Source organism: Artibeus jamaicensis, unplaced genomic scaffold, assembly GCF_021234435.1.
Source record: "Artibeus jamaicensis isolate MK-2021 breed Jamaican fruit bat unplaced genomic scaffold, CSHL_Jam_final contig_426, whole genome shotgun sequence".
In the NCBI taxonomy this organism is placed as follows: Eukaryota; Metazoa; Chordata; class Mammalia; order Chiroptera; family Phyllostomidae; genus Artibeus; species Artibeus jamaicensis.
The window spans coordinates 4557455-4578067 of NW_026521826.1; the positions used below are offsets into that span (position 1 = coordinate 4557455).

The window sequence follows — 20613 nt, forward strand, 5'->3', positions numbered from 1 at the left end:
TTCACATGTGGGAGGGAAAACTCCCCTGGGCCACACTGCTGCCTTGCTCACAGATAAGGAGCTGAGAGGACCTGACCCTCAGGTTTAACCCTGTGGAACTATGACTTAGGAAGAGTCTGGGGAGCTCACAGCCACTCAGCCCGAGGGACTGCATGGATGGCCTGACCCCAAGAGAATGGACCTCATGTGCAGGACGAGGAATGAAACAGAAGCCTCCGAAAGGGCCTAGCGCAGGGGTGGACAAGTGTTTTTGGTAAAAAGCCAGTTAGTAAATATGTCCAGATTTGCAGGCCACACAGCCTCTGACAACTACTCACCGAGGGCCACTGTGGCACAGAAGCAGCCACACACAAAAGGCAACAACCACGCAAGGCTGCAAGCCGAAAAGCCTTATTTACGCACACTGAAATTTGAATTTCACACGATTCTCATGAGTATCAAAGAAAAAAATTTTAATGTAAAAACACACTTATTACAAGCCACACAAAAATAGGCAGCAGGCTGGATGTGACCGGCTGAGAAGATGTGGGGTGTGGGCCCAAGTTCACCAACCTCTGGTCTAGTGTGGAGAAATCGTGCTACATAATCACATCTAAAAATCTTCACTTAGAAAACAATCACTGCAGTAGTTTACCCAGAATGTTCATTTCCTGACTTATTCTAAATTAATCAGAATTTGCAGAATTGGGATATTTTGAATCCAAACAATCACAGTGTTCGTGAAAGGCTTCATCCAACCCAAACGTTTTTTATTTTGAATGACCTTATGTTTCTTTCCAGGACACAGATTATCAAATGGGGTGTATAATATATGTCTGCCCGAGTATGACCCAACATCCAAACTGACTGTGGTAAATGAAAGCACGCAGGAGAGCAGGCAGTCCTGTCGCACGAGCCACCGAGAGGCTGCGAGACAGCCCTGCCAGCATCCAGCACCGCCTGCCTCTCCGCTTTCAGCATGAGGACTGGCCCGCCCACATCTCCCCACTGGTCACTCACAGAGCAGAGCTTCCCATGGTCACCACACACCACCTGCAACAGCAAACCGTACTTCGCTTTTTTATTCTTTCTTAAATGTTTATAACAATTCTGTAATTGTGCAGATGTGTCTGGTGTTTAGACTCCTTGGTATATACCACATGGAGTTATGAGTCACCAACATTGCTTGCTTCCGTTTTCCTAAAGGGTCACTATAAGACACCTGTAAATACCACACTCTTCTAATGCAAATAAAATATAATTAACTTTTTAAAGAAATCTCTGCCAAGCAACCTGTACTATTTTGCTTATGAAAACCCTAGTACCCACTCTCCAATCAGTATTCCACTCCTCTTTCCACTCCCTCCATCACTTAGATTCTGGTTCCTTTCTGAGGCAAAACCAAGTTATTTCTAGGCCTGTCCTTAGTTATTATGGCAGAATATTGGGAGCGAGGAAAGTAAGTTCAAAGTGAGCCCTGTGGATTATCTGGGTTGTAGTAACCAAGACCAGATTCAGGAAGTTTGTCCTCATTCCAATGACTTGTGACTGTGTTGCCATTCTGCCAAGCCACCATTTCCATGGTCAAAAATAAAAAGAGAAACTTTCTTATCCCATCATTCCATGCCTTTTGAGGTATAATGGGTTGTCCCTGAGGGAGCTAAACACGTTATACTCTTCAAAGCAATTTTCCTCCATCTGGCATTTCCATGGAGCAAGACTATTATTAAGATGGACAGTAACAGCCCCTTGACCCATCACAGCTGGGGAGTCGGCCCAGGAACCCAGTGGTGGACCCGACCCACTCTTCACCCCTTTCTCCTACCCTTGGAACCCTGATTTTGTCACCTTCCTCCTGGCCTTGGGCTTAGAGAAAAGGCCCTTTTCAGCTCCAGAAGATGGATCTTGGTGAGTCCAAGGTTACACTCTACACTAATAATGAAAATTACAAATCTTTTGCCAAAGTATATGCCTGGAGCTTTCGGTGGCTTGGTTGGTCAGGGACTGAATATGCAATTCTGGTCAAGGAAATAATAGACTCTTTTTCTGACCATACTTTAGCCACACTCCCCTGAGCCTCTTCCCCGCTAGGCTTCAACATGGGCCAGTAAGAACTGCAGCTTTCGGCACAAACAGCTCTGCCCACCCCACCACACTAAGTGACTTGAACAAACTCTAACATGGCTTCCAGCAGCCTCAGGCCATGTCCCTGGACCACCCAGCCCCCTTGAATTCTGTCAGAAAAAAACTCAACGCTGCCAAATGAATTCACCGCTTGTTCCAGCCAACAACCTGAGAGGCCTCTGTCTTGCCTTTTCTTAAGGCACTTACATTAAAAACTTACAATTGAGAATCATCCCACTGCCCCTTTGAGATGTGCAGGTATCTCCCACAACCCAGGACTGTCTTTCTCAAGGCCCTGAAAGCCATTCCACTGAAATGCCATCATTAGAAGGACAGGAGCCCTGTCTCCCAGTCTCTGTCAGAGGGGAGGAGTCTAACTTCAATGAGCAGCAGTTAGAAAACCTGTATGTGGCCTAGTAACACCGACCAGCGCACCTGCTTTTTGTAACGTTCCACTTCCCTGTCTACTCCTTCCTCTAAGTTCTTCCTTGAACACTCCCAGCCACCTCTGCATGGATCAGAGTTGAGTCGGTTCCACAGATACCTCAGCTCTTCTCCCTCCTGCAGCAGTGCTCAGTGAAATCTGCCTTTACCTCCTTTAACTAGTGCAAGGCTTTGTTTTGCTTTAACAGAAACGCAAAGGAAATTCTGTTAAAGGGCTGCTAGTCGAATTTTTTTCCTGATCGAAAATAAAGAGAAGTAAAAAAAGCAAACAAACCAAAGAAACCCAATGATTCAACTCCATGAAGGAATTTCAGGAGAAGTTACCATTTGGGATAAAGCAGCCTTGTGAGAAAATGATTTCTAGAGCTGTAATTTTGTACCATGTGGGAACAAACTTAAGGACCAAGCCAGCAGGTGCCAGGACCCTGAAAACCTGAGCATCTGGTGCCAATAAATACCCATCCTGGACCCACACTGCCCGAAGCTTGTTATGAGACTAATAAACACCCTACCACTTAAGCTGTTTCGGGTGTGGGTCTTGAAATCAAATGCATCCTAACTGGGTAAAGGGCTGCCCAGAGAATGTGGCAGAAATGCAGTCATACCTTAGGAGTAGTATTGACTATGACTCAATTGTAGGGACAAAAACTCAATCCAAAACTTTAGTAGAGAAAAAGAATAGCATACTAGCCTAAATAACCAACAAGTCCTGGCCTCATTTCAGATTCCAGCTGATCTGGACTCAGGTGTGCTGGCAATGCCACCGGAAGCTCCACTCTTCTCTGCTCTCCCAGTGACAACCTCATCCTCACTAGGTCCATCCCATGTCAGGGTGATGGACCAGCAGCATCGGGCAGACATTTCTCCAGCTTGGTAACCCCAATGGGAACAGGGGGCCTCTGTCTGCACAGTTCCAACAAAAGTCTAACCTGCCTGGCTTAGGTTTCTGTCCATTTCTCTAACCACTGACCATAGCAAGGGGATCTGAGTTCTGCTTGGCCAGGCCTAGGTCACAGGAATGTGACCAACCCAACAGGGAAGGGCAACCACAGGAAAGTCAGGGTGTCATTGCTGAAAGCAAGAGGCAGACAGAAATAGCACATCCCCACTCCTGGAGGGGATGATGAATTTTAGACTCTAATCAATAGACTAGCACAGCCAGCCTACTGCACTGTAAACTAGAGCTGGCCACCAGTCCCACCTCACCCACCCACATTACTAGCTACAAAGAGTAGAAATATGCTTTATGATTTCCACTCATAGTACCTGGCTTATAACAGACACTCAAATACTAATTAGCCAAGTGTTCTACCATTTGAATATACAGGGTCAGGGTGAGTCAAGGATCAGCCTGGGAAAAACCATCCTTACACACACAGTATCTCCTCTGTTCAAAGAACAGAATGTCAGACCAAAAAGGCACCTTATAAATCATCTAATCCAAACCCTTCAGGCTATGGGCAAAAAAACTCGCACCCCAAAGAGGGTTAGTGACATGGCCTGGACCTCAGGGCTGCTCAGGGTCATAGCCAGGGCTGGAGCTTCTTCCCAGCCCAAGCTTACCACTGAGTCACATGGCACCCCGAATGCTTCCATGTGAGACCCAAGGAAAATTAACACTTCTTCTCCTTCCTTAAGGATTTTCTCAATATGACTGTACTGTCCTTGAGGGGGGAAGCAATGAAAACAACAGACATGTATCTTTTGGTTATCCATTGTCTTTGTCCCTCAGCTCTACAGACCTTTGTATGATTGCATTGTTTTCTTTCATGTTTCCGTTGTGTGTTTGGGAAGAGAGCAGGGGAGCCAGAATGGAGACATGAGAGATAACTGGGAGCCAGAAAGAAGTGTGTGTGTCCTGGCACCTCAGAGGATGAAAATTCCCCATCCCTGGGTTCAAGGCTCATCTGCTTATCGGCCCAGAGAAGGCACTGCCAGGCATGGAGATTTATATTGTGACATTCCGGCCCTGATCAGTGTGAAACCAACAGACCGAAGCCCGTACTACTCACTGTAGGCGAGTGCTTCTGTAACAGGCTCACGAAGCTTCCCACTGCGATGACAAACCAAGCAGATTCAAAACACAAGGTGTGGTGGGGGCAGTGGGGAGAGGTGAGAAAGTGGGAAATGGCCAGCAGGCTCCTGAAGAAGTCAAGGCTGCACAACCCTCCCCTACAGCCAAGGGTTTGGAAAGGCCAACACAGATCCAGAGTAGCTGCTGCCCAAGCTCCGCCCACAGATCACAGGCTTGGGACTTCTGACCTGACACCCAGAAGGAGCCCTATTGACCAAACCAAGGAGGGCACTACACGGGGAAGCATTCCATAGGGTATAAACCACTCTGCACCTACACAAAGGGAGTTTGGGGTAACCTTCTGACTTCCTTACTTTTACAGTTCGGAGTGGTATTCTCAGAATGATATCTCAGTGGGAAAAAAGTAGACAGAAGGAAGAACAGAAGTGCCTAACAGTGGGGGAGGGACCTAGAAATAAACCCTCCACTGAGCACCATCCAGAAACAGCTCTGTGTGGTGCTACACACAAGCATGGGTTTGGAATCCCACAGACCCACGCCCCAGCCCAGGCTCTGCCTTCGTGAGTCCAGTGTCTTGGGCAAGTGGCTTAATCCCACCTCGTCTCAGTTTCCACATCTTTGACACAAGAGTAGTAACAGTATACACATCACAGGGCTTTTGTGAAAACCTAGAGCCACAACAGCCCCCCCAAGTGACTGCTTCCCACTAAACTGGTTCCCAGGAAAGAATGCATCAAGAAAGAAAACAGCAGGTGGGTGAAGTCCTCTCTGAAGACAAGTATTTCCTTGAAAGAAGAATAGAATCAAGTAGCACAAAAAGTGGAGGAAGGGATAAAAACTTCTGTCAGTCCTAAATTATCCTAGCTACAGTCCATAGAACTAATCTATGGACAGAAATGGTCATTGTGAGCCTTGGAAAAGATGCTGGCATCCACAATTTTGGGTATTTATTCTCTCGTTTCTTCCCAAAGGCCCTGTGGTCACTGTATAGATATATCCTAGCACCGCTCAGTATTGGCTCTCAAGCGCGGAACAACTTGGGACAGCTGGTGACATCCAATACACTGATGTCCAAGGGAGGGCTTAGCATTAGGAAGTCAATGGAGCTTAAGCTCTAGCACCAGGGAAGCAGAAAGGACCTCCCATCCAAAGTAATCAGCCGAAATCAGTACAGGTTCCATCTCAATCCTCTCCTTGGAGATCCAGAGCTAGCCACAGCCAGCTTTACAGACGACACTCTGCAAATGTAGAGGAACACTCCTCTGACCCTTCTTTGAGTGGGTATGTGTGGGAAAAACTGTAAGCCTCTGAAATTATAATGTGGACTTGTGGATGCTTGGTGCTAAAGCAGACAGCACTGGCAAACACCAGCTTTATGAGATTGATTACAAATCACAGAGTGTTGCTTCCTGAGAAGGGTGGAAGTAAAATTTGATATAAGGCCAAGAAGGATGAAAACAGAAACTGCTGTTTCCATGCTAGAATTAAGACCTCCAAGATTTCTCCGTGTCTTCTTTTGTTGCCCTAAAGGTAAGGGAATTGATAAGACAAATTCTCCTGTCCAACAGACATCCAGTCCTTAAAGTAATTCGCTTTGTATTTAAGAAAAGTACATAATCATCAATAAACCCTCCCAATCTCTTCAAGCCTATAAAAACAAACTTGATGCATCAACATGAAATGAGCTTATACCTTTAGAACTACATCTTCCTTTTTTCTTTTAAAGACACAAACAGTAGCTACAATTGTTCCTTATTATGTTTAAAATGCCATGTCAGGTGGCCAGAACAAAGCCCGTCCCAAATGCTGTGACACTCCATCAGATACAACAGGGAGGGTTCCTCTTGAAGTCACATAGAATGACAATGAACTCTAAAATCATTCAGGATACAAGGAGTGAATTTTTTCTGGAATAATATTTCAAACATGGACTAGGAAGATTATTTTTAGTTATAGCTAAAAGCTGCAAGAAGCCATTTTACTTTCTGTTTCTTTTGGGGGGGGGCTAGGATTACTATAGCTCTTATACAGTTTCTTATAAGTATGTGCATTTTTCATAAAGAGATATTTAAACTTACATGCAGAGATACACAACACAGTCTTTCACTTCCATTTTCCCCCTGTCAAAAGTAATAAAATCTGCCCTGATGGTATGGGTCAGTGGGCTAGGCATTGTTCTGCAAACCAAAAGGTCACCAGTTCTATTCCTAGTCACAGTGCAGGCCTGGGGTGCAGTCCAGGTCCCTGGTTGGGGATGAGTGAGAGGCAACTGACCAATGTTACTCTCCCTCTATTTCTCCCTCCCTTCCCCACTCTTTAAAAATAAATAAATACAACCTTTTTTTAAAGTAATAAAACTTAAACTTTTTATTTAAGCGACCTCTGGCTATTTTTAAAGTACTTCAGCAAATAAATACTACTTTCAAATAGTGAAAAAAATAGCTGTGGGAAAGAGGAGACTATTGGGACTGGAATTCATTAACACATTGGGCAATAGTAGTTTTTCTTTATTTAGAAAGTTGCCCTAACTCCTCCCAGTGTAAAAACTATGACCAAATATGGGCCAGCTGCTCACTGTCTCCTCTTTGCCTCTCAGCATCAGCTAGATTCCCCCTCTTGTTTATCTTTGGTGTCCATCTGTTTCCTTTTACCTCTAATAAAACAACACCAGTCATAAGACTATTTCAGATTGTCATGACACTCTGAGACTTGCCAATGAGCCATTTATTCATCACAATAAACAAATACATATATAGCACATCCCATGTTCTAAGCACTGTTTGAAGAGTTTTGTATGTATTCACTCATTAAACCATATATCATCTACTCCTCACAATAATCCTATAGGGTTTATTTTGTTGGTTGTTTACATTTTTCTTCCATTCCTAATAAACCATAATGTTATTGAAGTTTCACCCTTTTCCACATGGCCATTACTTCAGGAGGGGCTGGCCTAGGAGGCAGGTCCTTATTGTTCTAAACTATTCAAGGAGACCTGCTAGGTACAGGCATGTTACACACTTCTGACCAATGACATGTGAGAAAGCCTGCTGGTTGTGAGGAGGGAGGAGTTCTTCAGGAGAATGCTTTTTTGTTGTTGTTGCTATTTTAAAAAGCCACAAAAGAAAAGACAATGTCTCCCTCTTTTGAATCTTGTTGGGTCTAGAGTTGATGCCTGGAAATGCTGCAGTCTTCTTGCAACCATGAGGGAATCTGGCCTGAGAAGAGAGGCACCACAGAGAGAATGCCAAGCCAAGAGAGTTGCCCAGAGGGGACCCAAGCCCTGATTCTGTGTCTGGAACTGCTAGAGCTTTGGCTTACCTCATGTGATAATACAGCCCTCACTAGGAAATGTATTAAATGTTTTAAATTAGGTGAGTTCAGGTTTTTCTCTTACTTGCAGCCAAAGGCATCCCTAATCACATAATTAACTCTACTTCACAGATGAAGAGAGACTAAGAGGGCAAGTGACTTACCTATAATCACACTGAGCAAATGTACTAAGAATATGCAGGCATTAAGGTCTAAAGCTTACACATTAAACTTAAAACAAATGCTAAGAGGACTTCCCAACATCAAACATTTTATAGTATATTATATGTTCATACACTTTTATAATCACACACACTCTCACACCACAACTAATAATGGTTAGCAAGTTCATCAACTACAGCTCAATACATATTTCTGATTCCTAATCCCAAAGATTGTTAATTTAAAAATGTTTATTGATTTTTAAAGAGGGGGGGAAGAGAGAGAAAGAAATATTGATTGGTTGCCACCCATATTCACACTGACCAGGGCCTGAACCCATAACCCATAACCATAGGTATGTATGTACCCTAACCAGGAATTGAACACCCAAACTTTTGGTGTGCAGGGTGATGCTCCAACCAACTGAGCTACACCAGCCAGGGTGAGAAAATTGTTAGATTTTTATTTTGCTTGTATGTGAAAGATTATAGGTCAAGTCACTGAAAGTATCACAGGTACTTGGAAAGGCAAATAATTATTTTTTATCAAACTCTAATAGTTTTAACATTATTAGTTCATCTTGGTAAAATCAAGGGAGTAGCCATGAGAGTCAAAGTACATAAATATAGTAGTAATCTGTTGTTAACTGCTAGCTTCTTTTCTCATGTGACCACTAGTTCATCAACTGTGGACACTAGCAGTGTGGGGGTTTCAGCTATAAGAGGATATAATGCAAAACAGAACCCAGAGATGTCTCACCCTCAAAAGGAAGTCTTCATTACTCTACATGAGCTATAAAATGATGGGTGGAGAAGGTACACTCCACCAAAATGAGACTCGAAATATAATTCACTTTCGATGAGAAATCATTGAGTTCTATGAAAGTAAACCAAGAGTTCATTTTTTTGTGACCATACATCGTTAAGTTTCTAGTATAGAAAGGAAATCTATACAAGCATCTTACTTCTATGTCCTCTTTGCCAACCTCTCCCCAGATGTTCCTAAGGCCGTGTCTCAATATATCTGTCACAGTCTATGGGCAAGAAACATCTGGGAGTGATGCAAATGGGTTTAATAAATTCAGAGCCACAGCATCAGCTCTTGAGGGCTGAGTTCTGTCCAAGCAGCAGTATCTGTGGGGAGAAATTGCCTCCCTTGCCATCTCGTTTCTGTGTGGTGGATTCTTCAGAGGTCTGTTTCTGGTCTCTCCAGGCCCCTCGCTTACACCCCCCGGAATGGGAAATGAATCCAGATTGGTGGATTGGAAACGGGAACTTGCTTATTCTCACCCTCTCTCCTTATACTTTTAGGAGCTAAGTGAACACAGGAAGCTTCCTGCCGAGTGTTATCTAAGCTGAAAATGTTCAAATGTCAGAGCCCAAGGACATGGGCTGTGGTTTTCCAGGGCCACCTGTGCCTGCCTAGATGGGCAAATCCATCAAATCCTGAGTTGGAAACAGCCCTCTCACCTGCAGATAGGAGCCACGTTTCCCAATACCATCTTGATCAGTTTAAAAAAACACTCTTTGATGCAGTTAAATCAGAACATGGGAGAGGAAGTGGGTGGCTACCTACTGAGCTTGCTGAAATGCCAAGATTTTCTTAAAATGAAAAGACTTCACTATACTTTTATGCATATAATGCTTGATGGCCTAGGGAGCACTGACCTGTGTCTTATCGCTTTCAGCCTTTTCAACAAACCTAGGGGGAAGGCAGTGCTTGTTATTCCAAATGGACTCTGGCATGGGAACTAAAACCCAGAAATGTTAAGTGATCTGCCCACAATATATAAATGCATACAATGTCCCAGGTCTCTAGCTGCTATGCTTCTGTTCATTCTTTCCCTCCCAAGTGTCTCCATCTAAAGCTCTGAGTCCAATAACCTGAGTGACTCACCCAAGGCAGGGCCAATGTGGACCCACTCTCTCTCAACCTCCCACAACACAGCAGTTCTGCCTTGAAAAGGCTGCTTTCAGCTGGACAGCTACATGTAAAATAGTGAAACTCAATCACCAACTTACACCATACACAAAAATAAATTCAAAGTGGATAAAAGACTTAAATATAAGTTGTGACACCATAAACGTCCCAGAGGAGAACGCAGGCCATAAAATCTCAGATATTCCATGCAGTAATATTTTCACTGATATGTCCCCTAGAGCAAGGGACATAAAGAATAAACAAATGGGATCTCATAAAAATAAAAAGCTTCTGCACAGCTAAAGAAAACAGCATTAAAATGAAAAAAGAACAAACCATATGGAAAAACATGTTTGCCAATGATTCCTCTGACAAGGGTTTGATCTCCAAAATATATAAAGAACTCACATGGCTCTACTCCAAGAAGACAAAAAACCCAACTAAAAATATGGGCAAAGGACTTGACCAGACACTTCTCCAAGGAGGATATACGGAGGGTCCAGAGACATGAAAAGATGCTCAGCATCACTAGCCATCAGGGAGATGTAAATTAAAATCACAAAGAGATACCACTTCATACCAGTCAGAATGGTCATCATATAAACGAATCAACAAACAAGTGCTGGCAAGGATGTGGAGAAATGGGATCCCTAGTGCACTGTTGATGGGAATGCAGACTGGTGCAGCCACTGTGAGAAACAGGATGGAATTTCCTCAGAAAACTAAAAATGGATATGCCTTTTGATCCAGTGATTCCACTGCTGGGATTGTATCCTAAGAATCCTAAAACACCAATTCAAAAGAATGTATGCACCCCTATGCTCATAGCAGCACAATTCACAGTAGCCAAGTGCTGGAATCAACCTAAGTGCCCATCAGTAAATGAATGAATCAAAAAACTGTGGTACATTTACACAATGGAATATGTCACAGCAAACAGAAAGAAGGAACTCCTACCCTTTGTGACAGCATGGATGGAACTGGAGAGCATTATGCTAAGTGAAATAAGCCAGGCAGTGAAAGACAAATACCATAAGATCTCACCTGTTGACTAAGTGAAACCTAATCAACAAAACAAACAAGCAAGCAAAATATAACCAGAGACACTGAAATTAAGAACAAAGTGACAGTAACCAGAAGGGAGGTGGGAAGGGAATAATGGGGGTGGGAGGAGAGGGAAGGGTTTTCAGGCACATCTATGAAGGACACACGGACAAAACCAAAAACAAAGAGGGTAGGATTGAGGGAGGGGTGGGAATGGCTTGGGTGGGGGTAGTAGTGGGGAGAAAATGGAGACAATTGTACTTGAACAACAATAAAAATAAAATAAAATAATTTTTTTAAAAGAAAAGGCTGCTTTTATACACTACACAACTTATCTACTTTGGTGCCATTTAACAAATAGCTTAATTTATTTGAAGCCCCAACTTTAATTTTCTTTGGAGCTTCAGAGACTTCTGCCAGGCAAAGAAGATAATTATATTGATTCTTTCATTATTGTAATGTCTTATTTTTCATTCTTAAGCACCACATCTCTACCCAAATTCGAGACTATTAAAACTTCTTTAAAAGCCACTCAACAAACTAATAAACTAAGCAATTATAAAGCACTTTGCAAAGTTGGACAATTCATTAAAGCCCTCTGCTTCTCAACTTCTCAGTGTCTAGTTGTAATAGGGAATCTGTCTATTTAGAAGCATAGGGTCAAGGCTAATTACTCCAATACATAAATCTACCAATGTATCATATTTTGAAGGGAAGAAGAACCCTTGAATGTCCCCAAGCGCAATCAGACCCCAAGCTGTCTACTGCCCTCCCTGCTCCTGGGGCCTTGTAGACTAGTTTACATCATGGGGCAGGGCTCTAAGTCACTGAGCTGTGCAGGAAAAGGGTTACTGTGTTCAGCTAAACCAATGTTCAGGCTGAGAAGAAAACTGGCTGGTATTTTTTCTAAAATGAATGAGGACATTTTCTTGACCTAACCGGCCATGCACTCTGAACACAACTTATGCCCTGAGGCCCCTGGATTGCTGGCTCAGAGCACAGCTTCTTTTGTAGACCCCGGAGGCAGAGATATGCAAAAGGAGAGCGCACACAGGGGGTTCTCAATAAATTCTTCCTGACCAAATCCAGTGTCCTTTCCATACCTTGAATTTCTTGGCACCATTGACCTCTTCCTTTTGGCTCTCTCTTCATGTGGGTCCCACCACATGGCTCTCCCACCACCATTTCCCATGGTCCCCTCTCTGTTCCCTGAGTGTTGTCCCTAATCCCACCCCCACCTGCTGCAAAACTCTTGTGGCTGGTCCTCAGATGGACTCATTCCGGCTCCCAGCTGCAACCATGAGCTCCCAGGCTGGGAGTATTATCTTCTCCCCATCTCTCACACCCACTGCCTGCAGGTCTGTAACCCTCCCTGTCAAACTGTCACCTCACACCATCCACAAACTGTTCCTCTCCAAAGCCTCAGATGCAACCCCTCTCCCCAACCTCACTTGTGATTTTGTTTTGCTTTTGTTGTTTTGCTTTTGACATAGTACTTATGGCCACGCAGGCCAAGACTCTAAGAGTATACAGCATACTTGGGCTTCATGATACCTCACCTCCAATTTCTAAAGCTGGCCAGAGGCAAGTCCCCCCAGCTTCTGCCATGGGTACAGACCTCGTGGTTGACTTCTGCCTTGTTTCCTGGCCTGGCTTTCTGGGTTTCCGACTGGACCTGAAGCCACATCCCATTCTAAGCTGGAGCCCTGACACCTTCCTAGCTCTTTCCAAGTCCCCTTCTACCAGGGTGGGTGAGAAATCTGTCCCATAGCACTTAGCCCCCAGGTCACATTCCATATGTTTTTAAAATGACGCATCCCAGAAATCAGCTTGGCTTGCTGTGAGCAGGACAGCAGGGGAAGTAGGCTGATAGAGCAGAAAGAACCTGACTGTGGATGTGGTCAGGCCTGAGTTCAAAACCCATCACCGCAACTCATTGACTGTGGGACCAGGCAGGCTTCTCCAAGCCTGGTTCCTCATCTGCACAATGGGGACATCACCACCTTGCTTATGGAGTTTTGAGAAATAAAGGAGGTCATAAGAACAAGGGCAGCAGCTACCAGGTATTGAGTCCTTACTATGTGCCAGGTGCTTTGCTAGGGACCAGGAGAAGACCTGAGGCCTCTTTTGCTAATAAACAGTCTGAGGAGTCATCAGGGAAAGGAGAACAGATGAGATCTGCCCTTGGGGAAGCAAGAGACAAAATATCGTAACACAGTGCAAGCCCCTGCCCCAGCCAAGTCCTGGTATGGAGCCAGGCAGCAGCCCGCCCCCAGGGTAAGTCACACAGCTGCAGGGAGGGGGCTCCACAGGGACCAACCAAGTCCATTCCTGAGCAATTTCTGAATAACAGAAAAGGGCACAGAAGCAGGAAGCAGGAAGCAGGAAGCAGCACATGGCCCAGCCTCTTTCCCGAGCCCTGGCCTTCTCGGCCAGTGCTGTCTGCTCAGGAAAAGGTAAGCGGATCCAACCATGCTCTTGCAATATGGATGTCTCCTCCACAAGGTCAAAGGCAGCAATCATTTGGCGGGTTCCTAGTGCCACCAGAAAGGTGTTGCTGCCTCCATGTCAGGGAGGTGTTGAGTTCCCCTCCCATTTACTACATGTTACCCAACTTCTACTGTACATACAACCCTCAGAACCATGGGTTCAGTTCCAGATCAGGGCAATAAAGCAAGTATTGCAGTGAAGCACATCATCATCTTTTTGCTGGTGGAGGGTTTTGCCTTCAATCTGTAAAAATATAATATCTACAAAGAGCGAAAAATCAAGGTGTGCCTGGACTGTGGGTTTCCAAGCACACCTGACTCAGGTCTCATATCCCAAGGCCTCTCGCACATGACCCCAGCTTTTCCCCAAGGAGCATGATGGCTCCAGACCAGGCATTTGGGGATTTGAATTATCTTTCTTTAGTGGTTAACAGCTTCTGTGAGTGGGTCACTTACTTCCGTGTTCTCATCTGACACGACATCTGTGGTTACGAAGGTCAAATGAGAATAGAAATGCAAGTGCCCCGAGAACTAGGCAGCATTCTAGAAAGTTCATAGCTGGTCAAAGGCATGATCAATAGCCCCTCTAACAGTGAGAGACAAGGGGAGGTGAACAGAACATCCCAAATCTCAAATCTGCTGAAATATGCTGGATAGGAAAGGCCAGCAGAGTACAGTGAGCAAAATACCATCACAGGCAGAAAACAGGGCAAGGCTTCAAAACTTCCTGTCTGGAGTTTCCATCTGTGAGACGGGATGCCTTCTGGGCGTGGCCAAGCCGGCTGGTGGCTGGCGTGTTCCACGAGCAGCGTCACCAACAGAGAACAAGAATAGAACACTGCGGTACAGGCCAGAGGTCTGTTTCCACAGACGCCAAAATGACTGTCCTACTGGCAGGGAATGGCCATATCCTCCTCCTCCTGTTTTGCTCTCAAAGTGTATGTTTTCTGCTATCTCCACTGGCAGAGGGGATGGAGCTGACCAATGGTAGACTGTTATATTTCAGTGATTTCAACTAGAGGGAATTGGGAAATCCTGTATGTGGCCATTTTATCCACCTAACCACCACCTCATAATACCCTTCAGCTGGTACAGGGAAGGGAGGGGTGAGTGGACAGGGAATTATGACCTGGCCAGAACATGAGCTACTGGAAGCAGAGGGTGTGGAGCAGGACAGTGAGCTCTAGTTATGAGTCACAGAGGAGCTATGAGCTGAGCTCATAGTCAGGAATACCTAAGCCGGGTTGCACCTCCAGGCCAACAGAAGCACGCCCCACGCCCCACCCCCGTCTTTCTAGGAGAAAGGAAGGGTGGATGGGAGGGTTGAAAGGTCCAGCTTTTCCTAGCGGTAGGATCTCCACCCTGAATCCCACGTAGAAGGAATTGGCAGTGTTTTATGCGAGGTCTCCCTGCTACCCAGAGAAACCCCATGCATGCCCAACCCAGGGCTCACTTCTGCTCACTTCCCCCTTGCCCAGAGGCCTCCAAGTCAGACAAGGACACTCTCTTGTCAGCTCCTGCAATGGTAGGAACCAACCTTATGGAAGGCAAGACTTGCCTGCTGCCAGGTAAATTTGGGGGAGACACAGACATTCAGTCTGTGGCAGCAGAAGGACTCGGCATCCAGCCAGCCTACCTGCCCTGACAGCTCTCTCTGCGCAGCACCCTTTCCAGGCAGCAGTCAAACCCACACCCTTGCCTAGAGGGAGACTCCTACACCCCAAAATGGGACATTTTGTGGCCCGTCAGGCATTTGACCCTCCATGCCAACCCTCTGGGGGTCAGGATTAAAGAGATGTCCAGGCTGGCCAGGAGGGTGGGTGGATGAGGAAAAGGCAACATGACCTGAGGGTGACTCAGTGGCCCCTGAAATGACCATGTCTCTGTCCTGCTCCAGCAGTAATAAGCACCGCAAAGCACAGTGGTGGGAAAGGACCTGGAAAGCCTCTTGGAGGCAATGATGCGAAATGTTTTTTTGTCCAGAAAGTGAGAGAAGAAACCAGAAGTGAAGTCACAAGACTGAACGAGCTGGGACTCAGGGGCCTGTAGTGAATCTCTGGCCATAGATGGACAGGCCCGATGCACTGCTGGCTGCAGAAGGTGGTCACGAGGCCGGCTCCCCCACCAGCTCAGCCTCCCACTGCTATCCTCGGGACCGCCCGCCATGGATTTTTTTTAATTTCGAGAATACACTAGATACTACTCTTAGAAAACCCAGGGGAAATTATGAAGCAATGTTTTAATTATTGAAACTACAGTTGAAGTCATGGCTACATCCGGATCGTGGAGCACAGTGGAGGCCGGAAGAGTGTCCCAGCCGCGACAGTCTAACCGGCACCCAGACACTAAGGTAGAACAATGGCTGGACTCCGTGGGGAAGCATCAGCTCAGGGTGTTGCCATGGGAACGGAATTCAAAGTGCCTAATCAATTTTGTATGAGTATGGGTTCTTGATTGGCGAAGTCCTTAAAAGAAAAGGGTAGTAAAAATCTTCAAGATCAGGTTGTCTCTGACCTGGAGGTGGCACCTGTCCTACTTAAAGCTGAATGCAATATCCATGCATCTCCTCTCCAGGGGTCCAAGTGAGGAATCCCTCGGCAGCTGAGCGCTTCCCACCCATCAAACAGCTCTCTTAACTGACAGGCACAGAGGAAATGAGGTCTCAACCACGCTTCTCTTAGCCGATTCTTATCTGTTCATCAGTTGGCTGCTCAGCGAGAGATGCGCTACCTGGCTCCTCCTAGGGATCAAGAAACTGCAAGACAACGTTGTCAGTCACACACGGATGAAGACGGATTTCCTCCTCTGATGTGGGCTACGGCACATGGTCGAATTGCTGTGATAGAGCTTTCACTTCAGTGAGCCCCAGCTTTCAGGAAAAGGTGCGGAGACGGCAGGGCCTCTGGCCGACGGGAAAGGGTACAAAGATATGGTCAAAATGCTGCGTGACTGTGGCGCTGCCGTCAATGCGTGTGATTGGAATGGAGGCACAACTTCGCTCTATGCTGCATGTGGAAATCATGTGAAATGTGTAAAAATGCTTTTAGAAAATGGAGCTGACCCAACCATTGAAACCGACTCAGACTGTAATTCTGTAGATTTAGCTGCAGCCTTGTGCTCCGGAAGTGTTTGGTAGGTCGTTGAGTCACATTGCTGAAGCTGCTTCAAAATACGGAGCAGTTGCCAGGCTTCAGAGAGCATTGTCTGCCCTCCCATTTACTTTTTGGCCCTTACGAACAACTGTTTTTTGCTTACTTATAATTTTTTAGCTAAGTTGTAGTTGGAATATTTACTGATTTTTAGTAAGCTTTAATAAATATTCCTCTGAGTAACTCATTGGTTTATAGTAGAATTACTGTTGATGCATTTTAAATAAATGTGTTTTATGGTATATATAAAACTATAAATTAATGTTTTGTGGCATGTAAATTTTATGATACAGATAGTTATCTGTCTTTGTATCGAGTGTTGTGACTTAACATTTTCCAGAAATTATTCTACCCTACTCATCTTTACTTTTGCATTAACTCATTGACTTGATATGAGGTTTGCTATAAATTCATAGAAAATTAAGTTAAAATTGCACAGTGTGATTGTTTATAAAGTATTATAAATAAACAAAGTACATTTTCTGCTAAAAAATAAAGAGGTGTTCACCTGGGACCCAAATTTCTTGGTCTGAAAACTCTACCCCCCCACACCATTCCGTGACAGCAATTTAATGGGCCAAAATGCACATGCCAAACGCATTTGGGAATCTACCAAATTATAGAGCTCCCATTCACCAGCTGGCCCCTTCTTACTCTGTGCCAGGCTCTTTGCATGAATATCTCATTTAAATCTTGAAGTAACCTTGTGAAAATATCCCAGGTTTATAGAAAAAGCGGAGGCTCAGCGAAGTTGAATGACTTGCCTACTGTCACAAAACCCGTCTGCAGCGGCACCAGGACACAGCCGCAGGGCCTGCTCCGATCCAGTGGCGTCCACCACTTTTGAGTGTCCCCAGGAGGGTAAGCAGTGCCTTCTCTATTTTTTCTGTGCAATTGTAAATGCCTGTCCAAACCAGCGTTGAGAACTGCTTCCCAAGGGAAGAGAGCAAATCCACTACCCCCTCGAGTCAGTAGCTGACGGCAGTGCTGACCATGAGCACCTAAGGCTCACTTCCCCGGGCAGGTCTCTGCAGGAAGCAGAAATTCCAGCCATGAGAGAAACCTACCTGCAACAGGAATTGGCTGGAGGGAGAAGAAACCACCTTCGCTGGAGGGTTTCAGCTAATGGGTGTTTATAAGCAGCACAAAATCCAAGCCTCCACAGGGCCTTTCCAGTAAGGCTGTATAAGCAGTTTCCAAACACTGGGAGAGACTTACTGCTGACTCCTTCAGCCTTAGTAATATTTCATCTTTGACACACACATATTAAGTTCCTATCGTTTGTGCAAAAGAACTAGATTTAAAAGACAGAAAGCCTTTTCATTAGTAGCTTATGACCTAGCTATAGACAGATAAATACTCATGAAAGACACACCTGGAGTACATGTGGGTATAATCTCCCTTAGGCAGAAGGACCGAGGAAGGGGCTCGGCCTGGGCTCCATGTGGCTGGTGCATGGATGGTGTCAGCTATATAGCTTGAGTGATTCAATGCATCATCCAGAGAAGAAAAGCTATTTTCCGCCTCTTGCTTGAGTGGTCTGTTGCACTCACAGTTTTTAGAATTAAGGGATCAAAAGCTTTAAAATGCACATGTTTATAAATAATGCCATTACTATTCCTTACCACTTTAACTTGAATTATTCACTAGGATCAGTTTCAACTGTCCCGCAGAGCCTTGGGGTGGGTGGCGTGGCACAGATCAGCAGAAGTCTGTGCAGCCTGGTGAACACGGCACTGAACGGGGGCCAGGCAGGAGGCGTCAGGCAGGCGGACAGCCTGAGGCCGGCTGGGAGAACCCAGAGCGGAAAACAAGACAGAAAGATGGACAGTCAGACAGCACAGAGAAACTATACTGGTCTCCAGACCATTTCCCAGAAAACAGGAATAGAAACTTCCCTCCAGCCACAGAGCAAGAAAATGGAAAGAGGACCCACTTCTCAGGTCAAATAAATAGAAATAACAAAGCGCCCACAGAGTTACCACCTGATACTGTGCAAGAGTGCCCTTCCCTTCCTTTCTGTGTATGCATGCACACATAATTGCAGGTATGTGTTTGTTCACTGCCTTTGACTTTCAGTATGACAGTTTTGCTTTACTACAAAGGTATGACAACAGTTTGCACATTTTTAGAACCCTGTGCTAAGTTTCTGCTAACATTTAAAAAATATTTTTAGCACTGAAATTAGGATTATTTTATTTAAAGTCAAAACAGCATCACTAGGCCACATGCTAACAGTTGTAGCTGTGGAGTGAGTCTTCATTTTCCTACAAAATTATTTCGTGATGCTGCCTAAGGGGCTGAACTACATGACTTCTTAGCTCCCCTCTAGCCCTGACATTCTTCATCCCGTGTCTGTAACAAAGTAAATGCAGTGGCCTGCGTTTCTGAAGACAATGACCCTGGAACATGCTGGTGGCATCTGGGGTTGCCTAGACCCTCAGGGGGAGCGTGGTTCTGCCAGGTGTCATAGCTGATTTAAATAAAAGAAAGATGAGATCCAGCCAGGGGAACTCAAGCTTGACAGCATCCCGGAGGGTCTGTCCAGTGAGAGCCAGAGCAGTGTGAGGAGACAAGAGACCTCTGCCCAAGATTCACAGGCAGTGCTTGCTCTAACCACGGCAATCCAAGCCCAGATACGTCTCCTCCTGTTTGCAAAACCACAGTGCAGGTTGAGAAAGGAGAGCTGAAGCTGCTGGGCAATAAAACAAGATGACGTGAAGTGAAGGGTTTTTGGGGAAGGAGTATGGGGAAGAAGAAGGCATGAAGGCAAAGGCCCTTTTCCCCTTCCAAGAGAAGTCTGCATGAGCTGAGATGTCCAGAGGGGGAGCTCAGATGGTGGCAGATTTTCTGCTTCCAAGGCAGAAAGGAGATAAATGATCATCATCTCTGATTTAAAACTGCAGCTTGATGGCCAGAGAACTTACAAACCTCTCATGCCTCTTGGCAAAGCTTTTGCGAGGAGAGTCAACACATTCGGCTCCCATGTCCACATGGGGACATGAGACACTGAGAAAGAATGTAATGAAGAAAGCAACCACAGACTTGAGGAACAAAAGTCAGAACTTCCATTTGCTGGTCTGCAAGGCTCTCAGAATGCTTTAATTTATTTTCGGCACTGGAGCACATTTCCACAGAAACTCCCGGAGCTGGGAGGTCCTCATGAGGCCAGGTAGAGGATGGAGGACTCTCCTCTTTGGGAATAAAGGGTACCCAGGTTGGAAGACCAGACTTCATTTTGATTTCTTCCCCCTCCATCTTCGTATGTAAGAACTGAGGTCCTCTGGAAAGGCTTTGGGACAGACCGTTACCATGTAACAAAAGAAATAAAATTAAGAAATGAGGACACTCAGTGAAGTCTGTTCAACAAACCAGAGTGAGAACTTTGTCCTGCTGACTGCTTAACTGGATCTGTGATAAGCGCCACAAAGAAAATGTGGGCTAACAGCATTCTTGGAGGACAAAACCAGACCAGCTGGATAAGGACAGCAGGTAGGAAGTGGGTCAGGGCAGCGACAGTTGCTGTGTAAGCAGAAAGTGTCTCAGGTATGGGAGGCAGAAGACCAGTGAGCAGGCACGATGGAGAACAAAAATAGCCTGGACTGGAAGTAAGGAGACTGTGGCCTCACTTCCAGTTGTCACTGTCTACACACCTTGCATTTCCCTTATCAGGCCTCAGTGAACTCAACTGTGAGAGTAACAACAGAAATAATTCCAGTGTCTATAGAACCCTCAGGAAAAGAAAATGTAACCACTTAGTTTTCCCAAGAAGAAATAGCAGTTTCAACAAACAAAGTATTTATCGTGCATGTACTATGTACCAAACACAAAAATACACAAGATGAATGGATTTGTCCTAGATCAATATTAGTTAGTAGGGACAGTCCAGATTAGAATCCAAATCTCCTGAATCCCAGCACTGGATTCTTCCCAAAGGTATCCACAGCCCCTACCA

General features: G+C 45.3%; 1 protein-coding gene and 1 pseudogene across 1 annotated transcript in view; one reads left to right on the forward strand and one right to left on the reverse strand.

The window, feature by feature from the left end:
- Positions 1-20613, reverse strand: part of CCDC3 (coiled-coil domain containing 3) — an 84567-nt gene that overhangs the window by 49557 nt on the left and 14397 nt on the right. The window lies entirely within an intron of this gene.
- On the forward strand, positions 13416-16770 carry LOC119056695 (ankyrin repeat family A protein 2-like; annotated as a pseudogene).